We start from the raw sequence: 21,195 nt of genomic DNA, 5'->3' as shown, positions 1-21,195 counted from the left end.
TGAAAAATTGAAAGTGTCATTTGTAGACAGTATGATTACCCATGAAAAGCCTCTAAATAACCCCCGTAATAGGATTAGTAAGAAAACTGAGTGAGTTTGCTAGAAGCAAGATCAATAGACAGAAGCAGCAAACAGAAAAGGACACCGAAAAGTGACAAAAGTTACAGTAGCAGCAAAATAACATCAGTCACCAGGCTCCTCTGTCTGTGGGATTCTCAGGCAAGAATGCTGGAGTGGGTTGCCATGGTATCCTCCAGGGGCTCTTCCCCACCCAGGGATGGAGCCCACGTCTCTTGTGTCTCCTGCATTGGCAGTCAGGTTCTTCACCGCTAGCACTGCCTAGGAAGCCCCAGTTTATATTCGTATTTCTGGAAAGGAATATAAATTGGGACAATTAGTTTGAAAAGCAATTGATATGACTGAATAAAACTGTACTTGAGCACCTATGAAGCTCCATTAATTCCATGTTTGTTATATCCCTAGAAAAATCACCGATATTTTTGACCAGATGAAAAATCCTGGGATAGCATGTATTCACATCATTGCTTATAAGAATATAACAATGTTAAATGTTACAAATATGTGTCAATGAAATAACATAAAATAATGAAAGTGAATGAACTACAGCTTCATGCATTAGCATGGTTTAATCTCAAAAAAAAGTGCATTATTAAATAAACAGCAAGCCGCAGTCCAGCGCACACACACAGTATTATTGCATGCATATAAAGTACAAATGCAGAAGTAAAAATATGATGGTCAGTATGCAAATATTTCTAAGATATAAACAGCAAAGGAAAAACTCATACAAATTTTGAGTTAATGGTTACCTTTGCAGTGGGGAGAGGGGAAAGTGATGAGAAAAAAGTATAAACAGGGCCCGAATGAATGAGTGACTTTCTGTTTCTTAAGGTTGAGTTTAGAAATCATGGGCATTCATTGCGTTACTTTTCTTTAAACTGTACATATGTTATATGCAGTTTTAAGTATAATATACATAATAAAAACATTTGTAATGTATCAATATATAACAAAGTTTTAATATCTTTACCATATTGAACCATAAAAATAACTAAGAAAAACTAAACTGCCCTTAGAAAAGGTGAAAATAATTCATCTTTACCACTCTTCTAAAATGCAAATTTAAAAATAATAATAATAAAAATAAATTAAATGTGAATTAAAACAAATAATGAGGTAGACTTTTCATCTGTGAAATTGAAGTGCTTGCTTTCTTTTTAATGAAACTGCCTTTGGCTGGTTGGGGGATTGTGCAATAGTTCTCTCACCATTCATGAGAACATAAATTGGCACATACTTTCTAAAAATAATATATTTTGGGGGTTATATTCATTTACTTCTAAGATTGTATTTACATGTACAAGAATATTTATTACAGTATTATATTTATTACAGTATTATTTACAAGCATAAATTATTGAAAACAATGCAAAAGCCCAAAAATATGAGGCAGATTAAATAAATTATGATATTGCAATGTGATGGAATAATGGATAACATATAAAAGTCATAAATTTGTAGAATAAAGCAATGGCAAGTTCTACTGATATATTAAATCAGAAAAGTCAGATTCCAAACTATTTTGCTGCAACAATATATAACTAAAAAACAATTATTCAATACTTAAATGTGTTTGTATATATATTAGATATACATAGAAAAGATGATGAAAGGAAATATCTATCATAATATGTTGTTTAGTCAATAAGTCATGTCTGACTCTTTGTGACCCATGGACTGTAACCCACCAGGCTCCTCTGTCCATGGGATTCTCCAGGCAGGAATACTGGAGTGGGTTGTCATGCCCTCCTCCAGGGTATTTTCCCAACTGAGGGATCAACCTAACATCTTGATCCAAGTGGGGTTTAGTTGTGCTCGGTCACTTCAGTCGTATCCGACTGTTTGAGACACTATGGACTGCAGCCCAGCAGGCTCCTCTGTCCATGGATTCTCCAGGCAAGAATATTGGAGTGGGTTGCCATTTTTTCCTCCAGGGGATCTTCCTGAGCCAGGAATCAAACCCGTGTCTCTTATGTCTCCTGACTTCTCAGGCAGTTTACCACTGCATCTCCTGGAAACCCCTTTTCTGCAAGAGTGTTATGTTTTTAATCAGGAAAATTAAATTTACTGAGTTATAAAGGTTTATGAGTAATTCTGATGTTCAAAGGGCTTTTAAAAATGTGGTGATGGCTGTGAATATGTATCAGACTATCTCAAGAAGCCCATAGGCTGGATTTAAGGATAAAACTAGTTGAGAACATTCATAGTTTCAGGGAAGACACATCACATGCCACAAGAGGCATGTGTGGAAATCTTGGGAAAGCAGAGACCTCTTAGATGGTTGAGGAGGCTGAAGATGGGTTGAGAAGATTCTGCTTTGTAGACATTTAAGCATATAGCATATAGAGTTGGGAAAACATATACTTTAACACATTCTGAGCTGTGTATGAGCCCATGTGTGTGCGTGTGTTTGTCTTTTTACTCAAATAGAGAATGGGATTTCTTGGGAAAACTAAATGATATTAGAAAATGTCCTTTCCATTATCTATGGGCCTTTTTCCATACATCTAGATCACTTGGAAAACTGATAACAAAACGAAGCTTTTACCTTGGGAAAGAAATGTCTTCTACTTCGACAGCAATAGACATTGCTACTTAAAGTTAAAAATATTATATGCAATATTTTTGCATGTTATCTATAAAAATCATATAATAATTAAATGCCCTAGTCAATCTTAGTGTCTCTGACAAATCTAACATATTTTTACTATTTATCCTATGGGGGAGAAAAAATAACTCTTAGGTAACAAATACCCTTAGTTAAAAATAGAATCATCCTCTTGTAACTGATTAAAAAGGGGTCATGCTTATTTTTATGACTAGGATAATAAATAAATAGCAGGCAGGCCCACACTTATGTTTGCTACACAATGATGATGATCATATACATCCGTTTCTTGGTTATCTGCTGTAAGGTTAGTTCACAGCCAATTTTTATCCCTTTCACATTTATGTCTACTGTGTTGAACATGTTATGCTAGGTCTGAGGGTAGGGAAGGAGTCTGGGTCAGATGTTTTAGGTCTGGGAGTGGGGAAGGTCAGTTTCTCAGAAGAAAATTCATATGCAAATGATGTATTAAGAAAATGCTCCCAGAAAAACAAAACTACAATAGTGAGATGTCTGTATGGTCAAAATTATCCTTTTTCCAGTAGCCATGGATGGATGTGAGAGTTGACTGAGGGCCCAGTAATTGATGCTTTTGAATTGTGCTGCTGGAGAAGACTCTTGAGAGTCCCTTGGACTGCAAGAAGATCAAACAAGTCAATAAAGGAAATCAGCACTGACTATTCATTGAAAAGACTGATGCTGAAGCTGAAGTTCCAACTTTTTGGCCACCTAATGCGAAGAACTGACTCATTGGAAACACTCCAATGCTGGGAAAGACTGAAGGCAGAAGGAGAAAGGGGCGGCAGAGGATGAAATGGTTAGATAGCATCACCAACTCAATGGACATGAATTTGAGCAAACTGGGAGATACTGGAAGAAAGGGAAGCCTGGAATGCTGTAGGCCATGGGGTAGCAAAGAGTTGGACAGGACTTAGCTACTGAACAACAACGAGTGAGAGGTTGAGGGGACAGGATAGGGAGGAGCAAACAGACACATCTCCAGGAGTCTCAGAGCAGGTAGATACAGCCTGACTCTTCAAAAAAAGGACTCTGGAAGGTAAAGAGTCACCCCAATCTGAAGCAAGAGTATTGTCAGTTACCCTTCAGGGGACTTAAACTCCCTGGCACTTCCTTTTGCCTTCTTCCTTGGGGCAAAGCTGGTGCTGCAACTCTGCTGCTGCTAAGTCGCTTCAGTCGTTTCTGACTCTGTGCGACCCCAGAGACAGCAGCCCACCAGGCTCCCCCCTCCCTGGGATTCACAAGAACACTGGAGTGATTGCCATTTCCTTCTCCAATGCATGAAAGTGAAAAGTGAAAAGGGAGTCGCTCAGTCGTGTTCGACTCCTAGCAACCCCATGGACTGCAGCCTACCAGGCTCCTCCGTCCATGGGATCTTCCAGGCAAGAATACTGGAGTGGGGTGCCATTGCCTTCTCTGGAGTAACTCTAGGCAACTGCAAATAAGAAAGAAGAAGAGCATTCACAGGGGCTTGGTGGAAGCAAATGGGAATTAGTCCAGGGACCTGGGTGGGAGTCCAGCAGTGTCCAGTTCAGAAAGCATGAGGCAGAGGAGAGGGGGGAAACAGTTCAGACACACCTTCATCCTCAGATTAATCACACTCAGTGGTGATGGTGAGAGCAAGAAGGCAGCCACTTAGACTGGAGATGATCCGAACTGGGGCAGAAGACCAAGGTTCTGCCTCTGGAGCTTCAGTTCCAACTCTGAGCCTCCCTGAATGAAAGGTGTCTCCTCTTCAGTCCAACAAGAACCAAAAGGATACCTTCTTTACAGGTTACTTTTGACCATCAGTGAAGATGATATATGTGTAAGTACTTTACAGGCTGTAAAAGTCTATATAAACAAATAATTTTAATTATGACACAAGGTGGAATAGAATTCCCTGGCAGTCCGGTGGTTAGGACTCAGTGCTTTCACTGTGGGGTCTCTGGGTCTGATCCCTGGTTGGGGAACTAGGATTTCACAGGCTGTGGGGTACCACCAGAAAAAAAAAAAAAAAAGATGGAGTAGGAATGTCACACAATATGTGTCATAAAAACCCAGACGAGGGACACTGAGGGCAGAATTTGAGTTGATTCTTACAGGATGAAAACCTTTTTAAGAACAAATTTGAGGCAGAAGAGAGAATTACAAAGAGAACATAACCAGAAAGACCTGGGATACAGAAGCCTGTTGCCCTGATTTTCCTTCAGACATCACCATGTGCTTCCTCAGCCCTCTGCCTGTGACGTGACGACTGCTCTGGTCCAAAAATTTTTGCTTTTGGTGGATACAATGACTATTAATACATCTTCAGTTATGGTCCACACACATTTCCCTTCCAGCTAAGAACTGAAAATAGAAACCAGTTTCCAGGTCAATTAAGAGATTACATCTAACATGCTAACTCCTCTTGGTCCCTTTGTTTACAGTGAAATCTTGTTCCTTGTGATTTTGGACCTAAAATCATCTAAACACATTAAATACTTAACTATGAAATGTGTACAAATATTTGTACCCTTAAATATGAAATATGATGATGCCTCTCAAATTAAAGTAACTTGCATTTTGGATAACCACATATCTTTTAAAATCAATTTTTAAAAATATATTGTGTATAAAACACATGTATTATTCAGGTTCATGAGGAATTTATGATCCCATATGACAGGTACTAAGAAATGTAATGAATATTGTACATAAAATTTTTCAATTACAAAGTTATTTAATTATGGTAATAACTGATACTTGAATATCTGAATGATGAACATTTGAATAGCACCTTACAAAAGACCTTTCTAAGTATTTAATTCTCAATACAACCCTAAAGGGAGTTATTAACATGGGGAAACTGAAGTTTAAGGCATTCAAGTAAGTGCCAAAGGTTGGACAGCTAATACTTGCCTAAATCAGAACATAAGCCAAATCATCAGACCGCCAACCTGGGCTTCTTGGATCATGTCATATTCTGCCATTTATAGAAATTACTTTAAAATATATATTCATCTTTCAGCAGCTTTATTAATAGTTCATAACCTAAAATGTGGAAGGCAAAGATCAGAGCAAAGTATGGGAAGCAGTAATTCTCCTTGTCCCCTTCTATGTTAGAGAGCGATTGCTTTATTTCATGACATCCTTCATCTTTAGTCATCTGCTTCAATATTCTTCATTAGATTCGTCATCTATTTCAGACCTAGGCCTGCTCAGCTTTGTCATCAACTGCTCAGATATACCTTATCTCAGAGCATGACTAGAGAGCATCATCTGTTTGTTCATTGCCAATTTGTCTAAAATTTATAAGAACTGAGGGAGGAGGTCTTATAAGTCTTCTTATGAGCTCCAGCTCCAGCTCTGCTAAGTATTAGCATCCTGACTCTGCATGAAAGATAAATATCTCCCCTTATTGTCCATCTTCAAATACATACAAATTCCAAGGCAAGGAAGGAGGTGAATGAGAAAATTCAGACAATTTCTGACCATGATTGATTATTAATCACCTCCTTTATGACAGTATTGGTTGTTTTGTCTACATTATCTCACTTTAATCCTCAAAATAATCCCAAGTTTTAAGTGTATTAGTTTCATCTTACAGATGAGAGCATTTGTAATAGCATTCTGAGCCAAGTCCTATCCAACACCCATGTTAAATATCTATTCTTTAGATTCTAAACTTGACTTTAAATTTAGAGTTGAAATTGTACATGCATTCCTTCCTCTATTCTTTGATAAATATTAAGTATCATTGGTAAATGATGCCAGCACTAAAACTAACAGAATATTCACTCTTGAAGATAAATACATCTGAAGAAAATAAGTAGTCATCTTAAAGAACTAGAAGGAATACAAGACCTGTAAAACTTAATTTAACATGATAAATATATTAACATATTTAACAAGGTTTCAATCAAAAAAGGAAGTGTCTGCAATGCAAGTCTAGAAAAGTCTTTTCAGCCTATCTGAGAGAAAATAAACCAAATCATCAGACTCCCAACTTGGGCTTCTTAGATCGTGTCATATTCTGCCATTTATAGAAATTGTTTTAAAATATACATTCATCTTCCAGAAGTTTTATTAATAGTTCATAACCTAAAATGTGGAAGGCAAAGATCAGAGCAAAGTATGGGAAGTGGTAATTCTCCTTGTCCCTTTGTCCCCATCCAAGAAAGTGGGTGCTTGGCCAAAACAAACACCTAGCAAAATGCTAACCTCCCTGGTGAAAATATTCCTACTGTGAAAACCTATGTCAACCTGTCTTAACCTTGTGCTACTAAACATTTGAATTACCTAATTCTTTGTCCTGATTTCTTGTCCAATAAGCTAACTTTTGCTTCAATTTGGTCTCTTAAGTAGATGTGTCAACCCAAAGAGAATGTGCTGGTTATTCCAGTGCAAGTGTTCAGTTCCCATGACAGGTGTACTTGAAGTTCACAAGCTGGCATTCCCACTTGACTATCAGTTTTATGAGCTTTGTTACTATGGGTCTTATCTTGAAAGGCATATACCTCCCAAGATGTTGATAAAATCAGGTTTCTAAGTCTCTTCAAGTGAAGACGAGACTACAGCCTGGGGTTGAGTTCACCAGAATTGTCTATTAAAATAGCCTTCTGGCAAAATTCTAGAAGCCTACTATGAATTTTATCTGTCAATATAACTAAGCTATAGTGCCCAGATATTTGGTCAAACCTAGGTTAGATGTTGCTAAGAAGGTATTTGTTTTAATGTAATTAACATTTAAAGCAGTAGACCGAGTAAAGTGGGTTGCCCTTGATAATGTGAGTGGGCTCATCCAATCAGCTAAAGACTTTAAGAGCAAAGATCAGAGCTTCCTGAAGAAGGAAGTTGGATTCTAGACTCCAACATCAACTCTTACCTGAATTTCCAGCCTTTCAGCTACCCTTGGAGAAGGAAATGGCAGCCCACTTTTCTGTTCTTGCCTGGAAAATCCCATGAACAGAGGAGCCTGGCAGACTACAGTTCATAGGGTCACAAAGAGTCAGACACAACTGAGCGACTGAGCACACTCAGCTGCCCCACATATTTTAGAATTGCCAGCCCCCATAACTGCATGAGCCAATTCCCTAAAATATTTTTTTTCCTATTGATCAATTGAAATACAGAAGTAGAAGTAGATATAAAAATTGATTCTGTTTCTCTGGGGAGCCCTAACTAATATACCACTACTCTCAGTCTCCCAAGGTGGCCATCTACCTTTGCCACTGAAAGTGTCTGTGAAACTGAAAATGGCTCTGTCATATCTGACTCTTTGTGACCTGATGGACTGTGTAGTTCATAGAATTCTCCAGGCCAGAATACTGGAGTGGGTAGTCGTTCCCTTCTCCAGGGGATCTTCCCAACCTAGGGATCGAACCAAGGTCTCCCACATTTCAGGTGGATTCTATACCAGCTGAGCCACCAGGGAAGCCCAAGAATACTGGACTAGGTAGCCTATCCCTTCTCCAGTGGATCTTCCCGACCCAGGAATTGAACTGGGGTCTCCTGCCTTGCAGACAGATTCTTTACCAGCTGAGCTACCAGGGATGTCTAACAGGCTTATCTTTCTGTTAGTGGCTTCACTGAATCATAGAATTTAGGGCAAGAGCACACTTTCCACTGACAGAGTGGCTTTCCTTCAGTCAAATGTGGATATAATTCATGTTTCTGGATTCTCATTCTGATGCCCTTGTGATGATGTTCTTATTCTTCAGTTACTCCAGCCATATAATTTTTGTTATTCTTCAAACTGCTAATTATTAGCTCTATGTTTACAGTGGTTTTAATGTTAACTTTCAGTTTGGCATCTTGCAGTCAGTGGCCTTTGACTGGGTTTGAACATGAAATCTTCTAATCTCAGCCTTAGGCAGAAATGTCCCGCTGGGGTATTTTTACTGAATAGTGCATCTTACCTTTAAAAGAAATATAGGTGGCATTTTTAATTTTTTCTTAGATGCCTTCAGGGATGCTTCAGGAAAAAAGCTACTGCTAAGCCACTGGTAATGCTCTTCAATAATTCTACATTTAGTGTGGAATCTTTATAAAAGTCCATTAATTTTTGCATTTTCAAGCACTGGAGATTGCTAGTTAATCTGCTAATTGGATTGAATGGGAAAAAAATTTTGAAAGCCTTCTTCGAGTATTATAGTATTATGCAATGAGTTCCAGTAGGGTTAGGATTTTCTCTAATCTTTGTTGACAGATGAATAGTTGCACCTCCTTAATTAGACTGCTATCTTTTCTAACTTTCTACATTAAACCAAATCAAATGTATCTGCATCTTCCTACATATTCCCTACAATAGTTATGAGATTGCCACATCCATGTGGAGTCCAGAATTATAGACCCTTGAGTGCAACTCATGAGTCAAAACTGGTCTTTGAAAGAACTTAATTAATCAGTAATATTCTTTGAAAAAGAATAGAAAAGAGAAATAGTGGCCCTTGCCTAGAACCAGGATTTAACACTCATGTGCCAAGTCCATGTCTGAATCCCAAATGACCATTTTAGAAACAAAAACATCCTGCAAATCAAATAAGCCCACTGTGGCCTGGGAGTAATTTCAGTGGCTTCTGGAGAACTTTCTGGCCTTTCCCTCAATTCTCATCAAATGTTCATCTACCAACAAAAGCAGATTTAGTTTGAAACCTGATAATACTTATGAGAAATGTAAGCATTAATTTGTTCACTCATTTACTCATCAGTCTATATGCTTTCAGTTCAGTTCGGTCCCTCAGTCGTGTCTGACTCTTTGTGACCCCATAAACCACAGCACAAAAGACCTCCCTGTCCATCACCAACTCCCTGAGTCTACCCAAACCCATGTCCATTGAGTTGGTGATGCCATCCAGCCATCTCATCCTCTGCCGTCCCCTACTCCTCCTGCCCTCAATCCTTCCCAGCATCAGAGTCTTTTCAAATGAGTTAGCTCTTCGCATCAGGTGGCTAAAGGATTGGAGTTTCAGCTTCAACATCAGTCCTTCCAATGAACACCCAGGACTGATCGCCTTTAGGATGGACTGTGGTTGGATCTCCTTGCAGTCCAAGGGACTCTCAAGAGTCTTCTCCAACACCACAGTTCAAAAGCATCAATTCTTTGGCGCTCAGCTTTCTTCACAGTCCAACTCTTACATCCATACATGACCACTGGAAAAACCATAGCCTTGACTAGATGGACCTTTGTTGGCAAAGTAGTCTCTGCTTTTGAATATGCTATCTAGGTTGGTCATAACTTTCCTTCCAAGGAGCAAGCATCTTTTAATTTCATGGCTGCAATCACCATCTGCAGTGATTTTAGAGCCCCAAAAAATAAAATCAGCCACTGTTTCCACTGTTTCCCCATCTATTTGCCATAAAGTGATGGGACTGGATGCCATGATCTTCATTTTCTGAATGTTGAGCTTTAAGCCAACTTTTTCACTCTCCTCTTTCACCAGGGAAGTTCGTTGGGAAGTTCCAGCAAACTTCCCTGGTGGCTCAGATGGTGAAGTGTCTGCCTACAATGCTAGAGACCTGGGTTCAATCCCTGGGTCAGGAAGCTCTCCTGGAGAAGGAAATAGCAACCCACTCCAGTGTTCTTGCCTGGAAAATCCCATGGATGGAGGAGCCTGGTTACAGTCTACAGACTACAGTCCATGGGGTTGCAAAGAGTCAGACACAACTGAGTGACTTCACTTTCACTTTCATCAAGAGGCTCTTTAGTTCTTCTTCAATTTCTGCCGTAGGGGGAGTGTCATCTGTATATCTGAGGTTATTGATATTTCTCCTGGCAATGTTGATTCCAGCTTGTGCTTCCTCCAGTCCAGTGTTTCTCATGACATACTTTGCATATAAGTTAAATAAGCAGGGTGACAATAAATAACCTTGATATACTCCTTTTCCTGTTTGGAACCAGTCTGTTGTTCTATGTCCAGTTCTAACTGTTGCTTCCTGACCTGCATACAGATTTCTCAAGAGGCAGGTCAGGTGGTCTGGTATTCCCATCTCTTTCAGGATTTTCCACAGTTTATTGTGATCCACACAGTCAAAGGCTTTGGCATAGTCAATAAAGCAGAAATAGATGTTTTTCTGGAACTCTCTTGCTTTTTTGATGATCCAGCATATGTGCTTTAGATAAAACTAACCTCATGGAGCTAGCAATATATCTGATGATGTTGGTGACATTCTGTCTGAAAGACATAAGGGATATCTTGTCAGTCACTAACAGACATTTTCATGTGAATAAAAATAAAATTTCTAAAGCAGCAGAGGAAATTTGAATAGAAAGTCAAGCATTCATTAATAGTATAGTCCCCAGACTGTGTTCAGTGATGTCTGGCTTAAACTCAATTCTCAGTGAAGAATAGACACTCTCTTGAAGACTACCACCCTGTGCTCAGTATATATGTAGGAGCTATTAATCACGTGTTCAATTATTTTGGTATAACACTTAGCATGTATTGACGCATACAAAGTATGGTCCCTCAGGAAAGCTAGCAATCAGAATCTTAGCACAGACCCTGTTCCTATAAGGAAGGACAAAAGATGGATTAAATGCATTCCCCGAAGCCATCTCTGAGACCTCATATGATACAAGACAGTACAATCACAGAATTCTCTAGTTGTTTTCTGAGATTTAGCTGGGGCTAAATCTCTTACAGTTTTTAGGAGTGTTAACTGGAATTCACAATTTCCTATATGTCTCCTCCATCATGGCAAACTTGAGAGTTTTAGAGGTCAAGACTTACCAGTACAATCGGGGCTCATTAGAGCTGTATGAAAAATGTTGGCTCACACAACAATCTTCACTCAGGTCTAATTCTAATAAATATGTTTAACAGCTGTTGAATCCAGACCGTTTGAGCCTCTTTTTCCCAATACAGGGAAAATCAGCTTCTTGCCATGTAAATTCAAGTTGGTGGTGGTATTACAAAGAAGGAATAGATAGGGGCCTTTACAAGGAAAATTGGAAGTTTCACTTAGAAACAAACAAACAAATAAAGCCTTCCTGGATATGCGGCCATAAGTGGCTCTTCTTATCCCTATAAGGTGTGGAGACCTGGAAGAGAGACCTCATGCCCTTATTTGATCCCAACTGAATTTTAAGATTTGAGAGCCAGCGGGAAAGAGTAGGAAATAGCATTGTATATACTAAGAAGCCAAATTAAAACATTATTTGGAAAGTGAAAATAATGTATCTCTTAAAAAAAATTCTAAGGAGCACCTAACAGAAGACCGCATCTCAAACTCAAATAGTGATGCTGTTGAAATTATTTAATGTTATGGACCCAGCTAGCGTGTTTTCAGTACTACATAGGTAAGAGCAGTATCTTACCAGTATTCTGTTAAAAAAAAAAAAAAGTCCATTTCTGTATTAATTGCTATCAGAAGTCCCACCCACACTCTATTGTGTCTTAGTGTTAGAAGGGAATGAAATACCAATATGTATATCATTTCAAGGGCTTTGCTGGTGACTCAGACAGTAACGAATCCTGCAATGCAAGAGACCTGGGTTCTACCCGTGGGTCGGGAAGATCCCCTGGAAAAGGTAATAGCTACCCACTCCAGTATTCTTGCCTCAAGAATTCTATGGGCAGAGGAGCCTGGCAGGCTACAGTCCATGGGATCACAAAAAGTCAGCATGACTGAGCAATTTTCATTTTCATACCATTTCAAGTCATATAAAGCTCTCATTTATCTGTATCAAGGTGGATAAATACCAGAGAAGCATCTTTCTTTTTCACTTGTACGTTATATGGTGTGTAAGAGCCTTGTTCTGAGTATAAATGGATAGAAATTTCCTTTATACCTTGCAGTCTTTTAATCCTGTCTCTAGGAAGAACATATTCTCCTGGATGAAAAGGGGGTTTGTCATCTTTTACATTATTTATCTGGAAATAATTTAACTGTGGAATTTCTGATGAGGCCATCACAATATTTTTGCTTATGACTGTGCAGGGTTATATAAAAAAATAATGACATGATGCCAGTTTTCAATCCAATATTATTGCAAAAACTCCCTCAAAAGCTTTTGGAAATAACCCTTTTCTAGGCTATTCTTTCGTGATAAGAGAGTTCATCAAAAAAGGTAGAGAATTTTTACTCACTAATATTTATCTCAGTGGTACAAATCTCAGTGACAAGTTGTCCCAGAAAACCTTAAAGTTTAAGTCATGAAAACAGTGATTCCAATGAAGCTGGGTGCAGAGTTTCCGCACTGCAGGCGTATAAATTGCTGTCACTAGGACAATAGGAAAGGTCTCTGGGGCAGGACAATCTTACTATGCCCTTGGAGATCACTAGAATGTTAACAAGATCACTATTGTCCTTTTCTCAGTGAATGTTCTGGTCTTTTGTGTGTAGGGGCCAGAAAATTTCATGACATTTTGTGAAGGTTGCAGGGTGTGTGTGTGTGTGTGCACGCGTGTGTGTGTTCATTCATTGCTGATTTTATTTAGACAGGTGACTAGAGTGATCGGTCGATGCTATTGACATATATTGAAATTGAGGAGAGCCATATCACAAAGAATGAATTTTACTGAACATAAATTTTAAAATAAATTAAATTTTCAAATCAAGAGCATCAGTTTGCTATTTGAATAACAATAGTCGTTCTCTTTCAAAGCATTCTCTGAATCTGACTGTGGTTGCTGGTATACACCCAGCTTCTCTTCATCAGTGTCTGTTTACTGAGCTTTTATTAGGCAATGACACTTTTTCCTCCATTCTTTTTCTTTGTCTCCTTGCTCTCTGTAACTGCTTATGCATTTTTTGTTTGTTTGTTTTTTGCTTAAAATATCTTCTTCATCCCATTGCCTGCTCTAGACTTTGATGTTCACCTTCTCACTCATTGGGTGTTATTTGCATTATGGAGTTTCCCAAACACTTCTTTGGAGAAAAAAAAAATCTATATCCCAAGCATGACCATGGCATTTGTTAAGGTAGGGAAATTAAAATTATAAATCTTTCGATGATGGAAGCACCTGCAGTTCTTTGGAATTTTCCTTTTTGTTTAACAATTTTGTTTCAATTTTTACAAGATCAGCAATGGGTTCATTCCAATCCTGTATTTCACTCTGTCTGTTGCCTGATGTAGAATAAGCAGGAGGCAAAAATGCAACATAAAACTACTGCTATAGGAAGCTTTTATAAAGGGTAGAACTTTCTCTACCGATTATGGACTTTGAGAAGCAAGTGGCACTAAGAAGCTATTTCATACATTACACTACATTAGGTATGATGTGGATTTCCATACCACAAGAAATATGAATTTTTAGCCCTCTGGGAACTGGGAATCTAAAAAATACTAGATAAACTGGCAAATATTTCCCATAAATATTCATAAAATGACTTTCTAAAGGACTCTTTAATAGAATATTAAAACTTCTGAGTATTTTTTTAAAAAGAAAGGCTGATTTGAATGTGTATGGGAGAGAGGGTGTGAGTGTGTATGTGTGTGTGTGTGAATGAGCTTGATTTATTGGGTATCAGAATTTTCTTCATTTCATAGTCAGTCATGCTGCAGTTACTTGAATACTTTCAGTTTTGTGATTTTGTAGGTATGTTACAGTGGAATAATGTTGCATCAAAAAGAATATCAATAAAGCCTGAGTCAACAGTGTAAAATATAGGGATTTTACTTTCAATTGGAAGAAAGGAACATGAAACCAAGTTTGTGAAATGCCTTTGAATGACAGCAGCTCAGGTACTTCCTCTGCATCTGAGAGACAGTTCAATATGTAATATCAAGACTATCAAAATTCTGTTCCCTCTTCCCCAAATATTTCTACTAAGCCACCTCACTTTCTGTAGGAGCTGAGTACTTTAGTATGGAATTTGGCTTTGAGATTTGATGCCCAAGGCCATTATGGTCCACACAAAAGTCAATCTCTAGCCAAACAGAGCCACTGTTACTATATTATAAATGTCAATGTTACTGCCATGGGTTGGCCGTGGTGTTCCTCATTTTAGTTACTGCTATTGCTCCAAACATTCAGACCAGCAAACTTCAGATAAGGTGACACATATCAACTGTCCTTCTAGATACACATGAGGTATCAGTTCAGTTCAGTTCAGTCGCTCAGTCGTGTCCGACTCTTTGCGACCCCATGAATCGCAGCACGCCAGGCCTCCCTGTCCATCACCAACTCCCGGAGTTCACCCAGACCCACGTCCATCGAGTCAGTGACACCATCCAGCCATCTCATCCTCTGTCATCCCCTTCTCCTCCTGCCCCCAATCCCTCCCAGCATCAGAGTCTTTTTCAATGAGTCAGCTCTTCGCATGAGGTGGCCAAAGTACTGGAGTTTCAGCTTTAGCATCATTCCTTCCAAAGAACACCCAGGACTGATCTCCTTTAGAATGGACTGGTTGGATCTCCTTGTGTACCAGTTCTCTAATTAGGCTTTGGTCATATGAAGTCAAATATATGCTGGCAAGTATGTCTTTTCATCCCTCTCCTAATTTAGACATAGCAACAGTTCTTTAGTCATCTTACTTGAAAAGATCTCATCTCGTTTCACTCTGTATTTCCTTCTCAATTGGCTTGTTTAGCTCTCTTCTTTCCCATAGTCATAGTTAATACTTTAATTTCCTAATAGATAGCATATACAACAATAATAACATATTCAGGAATAAACAGAAAAAAAGACAAACAAGGACTTCATAGGGAAAGTTATGAAACTCTTTTGAAAGTCACACAGTCGAAAATACAAATAAAAAGAAACATAAGAAGCACTGATTGTAAAATTCTCCCATGATTAACCTATAAATTAAATGAATTCCAATCAAAACTCTAATATTTGTCATGAAAATTAAGTAATCCTAAAATTTATACCAAAAAAAAAAAAAAAGGTGATGAATATCCAGAGCAATTTTCAAGAACAAAGATGGAGGATTTTCTATACTATATGTCAAGACCTACTATAAAAATATAGTAATTAAAACAGGGAGAAATTGGTACAAAGATAGACAAATACTCTGTACTAGAAAGTTATGACCAACCTAGATAGCATATTGAAAAGCAGAGACATTACTTGGCCAACAAAGGTCTGTCTAGTCAAGGCTATGGTTTTTTCTGTGGTCATGTATGGATGTGAGAGTTGGACTGTGAAGAAAGCTGAGCACTGAAGAACTGATGCTTTTGAACTGTGGTGTTGGAGAAGACTCTTGAGAGTCCCTTGGACTGCAAGGAGATCCAACCAGTCCATTCTGAAGGAGATCAGCCCTGGGATTTCTTTGGAAGGAATGATGCTAAAGCTGAAACTCCAGTCCTTTGGCCACCTCATGCGAAGAGTTGACTCATTGGAAAAGACTCTGATGCTGGGAGGGATTGGGGGCAGGAGGAGAAGGGGACGACAGAGGATGAGATGGCTGGATGGCATCACTGACTCGATGGACGTGAGTCTGAGTGAATTCCAGGAGTTGGTGATGGACAGGGAGGCCTGGTGTGCTGCGCTTCATGGGGTCACAAAGAGTCAGACACGACTGAGCGACTGAACTGAACTGAAAATACAAGTACAAAGATGTCCAAATATTGGTACAGAAAATATAACATAGAAACCAATCCACATATAAATGATATCTTTCATATGTGACAGAGAAGACATACATCAGTGGAGAAAGACACATTCAGTAAATGTCAGTGAAACAATTTTTCATACAGAAAAGGACAAAATCTCTGCCTCACACCATATACTAAATTTTAGCTCAGAAGGATTAAAGCCTAAGTTTGCCTTGTATTTTTAATAAGCACACCCTTTAATAATAAATACTTTTAATAAAAAGTAAAACTATGAAGCACTCAGCATAGTTTGCTGGCATTACAGTAGGAAATGATTTTTTAATTAAAACAAAAATCATATCTAACGAAGAAAATTTCATTAAATAGGACTTCATTGAAATTAAAACCTTGACTTTGTAACAGATACCAGTGGGAAGTCATTTATGAGAAAAGATATTTGTAACCAATATAACTTGTAAAGCATTTGAATATAGAGGATAAAAGAATACCTACAAATCAATAAGAAAAATGCAAAGATCCTACAGGAAAATTAACAAAGGATATTAACAAGCAACCTACAGAGCTAAAAATCTGGATAGAAATTAAAAATACATTATCACAATTTAAAGTGACAACATCAAATGCTGGTGAGGTTGTAAGACAGTGGGAGTTGCTAGTGGAAGTGTAAACTGATAAAACTTTCTTGAAGAAAATTTAGCAATATTGAGTGTAGCTTAATTTAGAAATATCTTATTTTCAAGCAGTTTTATTTCTAAATAGCTATGTTAGAGTGAATATCTGTAAAAGAAAACATGCAAAAGGGTTGTTATTGTCACACCATTTGTAAAAAGAAATTTCGAAACAAACTGTCTTGTAGTAAAACATTCAATGGCTTACTTATACAATTAAGTACCATTTGGAAACTTAGATGAACAAACTAGATACATGAATACCAACACCTATGAGAAACCTAAAATATTAATATTAAGTGAAAAACCTATGTATAATAATGTTTAGTATATGAGAAAATTTTGGAAATTTTAGCACAAAAGTCACTACATATTGATTTTTGATACATAAAATTATTAAAAATACATAAAATGATATACATCTATCCCATTAGCAAGAGAAAAGTGAGAATAACTGGTGAGTTTGGACTTTATTTACTATTTCATTTCTTTAAAAAACTAAAAATGAAAATAAGACAAATTTCAAATCTATTTGTAGTTAATCTTTATTGTGATCATTAGATAATCATACCATTTCACTACTTCCCATACATGTAAACATTTCAAAACTTAACTTTAACACTTTACATTATAAAGAGAAGAAAACTAGATTTTTTTACTTAGAAATAAATGAAGTAAAAATTTTACCTATTCATAGGATATTGACTAAGCAGTATTCAGAGAAAAATGAAGTTTTAATGCATACTAAATTGACAAAATTAAATTTACTGATAATAAATGAAAGAAACATTCAACCCAGGGTGATAGAAAATGAACAATCATTTAGATTCAAAAGAACTAAATAAGCATAAAAGAAGAAAATTACAGGGAAAGGCAAAAAATGAACAGCAGACTTATTAAAAAAGCTAACTTCAAACTTCAGACTAACAATACAATGCCAACTCTGGGAAATCTAATCAGAAATAAAAGAATAAATGTCCAAGTTTAAAAAAGAAACAGGACAGGGTAGCCTGATGTGCTGTGGTCCGTGGTGTCACAATCATTTGGCCATGACTTAACAACTGAACAACAACAACAACAAAAGGAAAGGGAAACAATGGGGGTAAGAAAGGAGATGTAACAAAGGTTTGGCAGAGCTTGGGAAGATCCCTGGAGAAGGCAATGGCAACCCACTCCAGTACTCTTGCCTGGAAAATTCCATGGACTGAGGAGCCTGGTAGGCTACAGTCCATGGGGTCACAAAGAGTCTGACACGACTGAGCGACTTCACTTTCACTACGTTCAGAAGCATCCCTAACTTTTCCCATTCAGCTGTTTGAAAGGGTTCTAAACCATGCAAACTCCATTTCCTTGATTTCACATTATATTGGTTTCTGGTTAGGTTTGGTTCATGGAAGTTATTGGCAGAAAACTGGAGGGCCGAAGTCGCAGAAAATTTATGGTTAGTTCTCCAACCAGATAGTGGAGGACAGGGGAGCCTGGCATGCTTCAGTCTCACTCATGGTGTCGCAAAGAGTCAGACATCCTGAAGTTCAGTTCATACTTTTGAATGACCAGGAATAACATGCATTTTTCTGACGCTTCCCTGACAGATACAAAAAGAATGATTTAATCAGGTGATCTCTACTAATATTTGTTAATTGAGTATAGGTCATGATGATCTTAATAGAGGCTGAAGAAGTGCTTGACAAAATTTAATATTTGATGATGATGAAATAAAAGTAAATTCCATACTCAGAAGTGAAGTCTGAAGAAGAAAAAAAAGGATAAAATTGCAAATATTATAAGGTGGTATGAGTGCCCTCTGTTGTAGTACAAATCAGTACTCTCAACAGTAATGAATGTCAGCTTCCTTAGTCTCAGTAGTAAGTTATCATTAGTACTCAGTAGTAAGTACTGAGTAGTAAGTAGCAGTAACTCAGTAGTAAGTTAAATATTTTTTTCCAGTAGGGTAAAAAAAATTTTTTTTAATAAAATTTGATTTGGATTTCTTTACTAAGGCTGAGACTGACTTCTTGTCATATGTTGATAAGGTTTTTTTGTAAACTGTCTTTTATATATTTTTTCTGTTGACTAATGAGAGGTTTTTATACATACTCTTTATCTATTATATAAGTTGAAAATACGTTTTCCCTGTTGATCATTGAATGTCCTTTGGCTTCACTTATATTCCTTTTTAACCACGTACAACATTCATTTTTATGCAGTTTTATCAATCTTTTCTATTACAGCTTCTGAATTATGAGTTATGATTAGAAAGACTTTTTCACTTTCTTCTTAAGGACTTATTGCATGTTTTCTCCTAGAACATTTATAGTTTTCTCACATTTTTAATTTATTTAAAATTTATCCTCAGTTCAGTTCAGTTGCTCAGTCGTGTCCGACTCTTTGCGACCCCATGAATCGCAGCACGCCAGGCCTCCCTGTCCATCACCAACTCCTGGAATTCACTCAGACTCACATCCATTGAGTCAGTGATGCCATCCAGCCATCTCATCCTCTGTCGGCCCCTTCTCCTCCTGCCCCCAATCCCTCCTAGCATCAGAGTCTTTTCCAATGAGTCAACTCTTCGCATGAGGTGGCCAAAGTACTGGAGTTTCAGCTTTAGCATCATTCCTTCCAGAGAAATCCCAGGACTGATCTCCTTCAGAATGGACTGGTTAGATCTCCTTGCAGTCCAAGGGACTCTCAAGAGTCTTCTCCAACACCACAGTTCAAAAGCATCAATTCTTTGGCACTCAGCCTTCTTCACAGTCCAACTCTCACATCCATACATGACTACTGGAAAAACCATAGCCTTGACTAGACGGACCTTTGTTGGTAAAGTAATATCTCTTCTTTTCAATATGCTATCTAGGTTGGTCATAACTTTCCTTCCAAGGAGTAAGCGTCTTTTAATTTCATGGCTGCAGTCACCATCTGCAGTGATTTTGGAGCCCAAAAAAATAAAGTCTGACACTGTTTCCACTGTTTCCCCATCTATTTCCCATGAAGTGATGGGACCGGATGCCATGATCTTCGTTTTCTGAATGTTGAGCTTTAAGTCAACTTTTTCACTCTCCACTTTCACCTTCATCAAGAGGCTTTTTAGTTTCTCTTCACTTTCTGCCATAAGGGTGGTGTCATCTGCATATCCAAGGTGATTGATATTTCTCCCTGCAATCTTGATTCCAGTTTGCTCTTCTTCCAGTCCAGCCTTTCTCATAATGTACTCTGCATATAAGTTAAATAAGCAGGGTGACAATATACAGCCTTGACATACTCCTTTTCCTATTTGGAACCAGTCTGTTGTTCCATGTCCAGTTCTAACTGTTGCTTCCTGACCTGCATATAGGTTTCTCAAGAGGCAGGTCAGGTGGTCTGGTATTCCCATCTCTTTCAGAATTTTCCACAGTTTATTGTGATCCACACAGTCAAAGGCTTTGGCATAGTCAATAAAGCAGAAATAGATGCTTTTCTGGAACTCTCTTGCTTTTTATTCTACCGAAAACTATATAGTTTTTTTTTTTTTCAGTTGACCACTCAGAGGTCACAACATTAGTTATGTTGAAGAATCTATTTGTACCCATTGGTTTGTGATACCATTTTGTCCTATTTCTTACATTCACTTTGTATTCAGTGTCTATATGTAGACATTCTATTTTATTCCTTTTTCTAATAATGACAGGTATTATAATATATTTTTATGATAATGTAATTTTTCTCAAGTCTAGAGTCAAATGTTACTATAGAAAAGTCTGAAACCAGGGATTATAATACCTTCCCCTATAATCTGTCTGTATAGAGGCTTCTTTCCTCTCCTTTAAACATCAAAACTTTGTTAGACTGCATCTCAGTATTGATTAGTCTGGTGTTATTTCCTTTGGCATGCAGTGTCTATAAACATATGTGTAGAGAGAGACTCATTTTTTAAATCTGTTTATATCTTTAAATATTTGTTCCACTCCATTGTTCTTTCCTTTTCCAGACTCCAGTTGTGTATATGTTGCCCTTTCTTTGCCTTATACTACATTTTGAGTGTTCTCCCTAATCTTTTCATAATTTTCCATTTTATTTTGGTCACTATTCTTGGTCAAGCCTTTGGATCTCTGTCTGTACCTACTACCCTGTATGTTCTCCTTTGGGCCTCTCACCATTTCCTGTCTGTATCTCTATCAGGACTTTTTATTCTATTACATTTTTCCTAAATTCTGCCAGGTCATGTTTCAACTCTCCCTATTTCTTCACCATCTTTTCTTTAAGTTGTGCTTGTGCTTTGTGATTTTTTAAAATATTTTTTAGCCCCCCTCCTTTAAACGTTTTGTATTAAGTAGCAAAATCTCAGCCTTTTAATCTGGCCAGAGCAATGT

This window comes from Bos taurus, chromosome 9 (genome assembly GCF_002263795.3).
Source record: "Bos taurus isolate L1 Dominette 01449 registration number 42190680 breed Hereford chromosome 9, ARS-UCD2.0, whole genome shotgun sequence".
NCBI lineage: Eukaryota > Metazoa > Chordata > Mammalia > Artiodactyla > Bovidae > Bos > Bos taurus.
Note: the sequence above shows the minus strand (reverse complement) of the source record.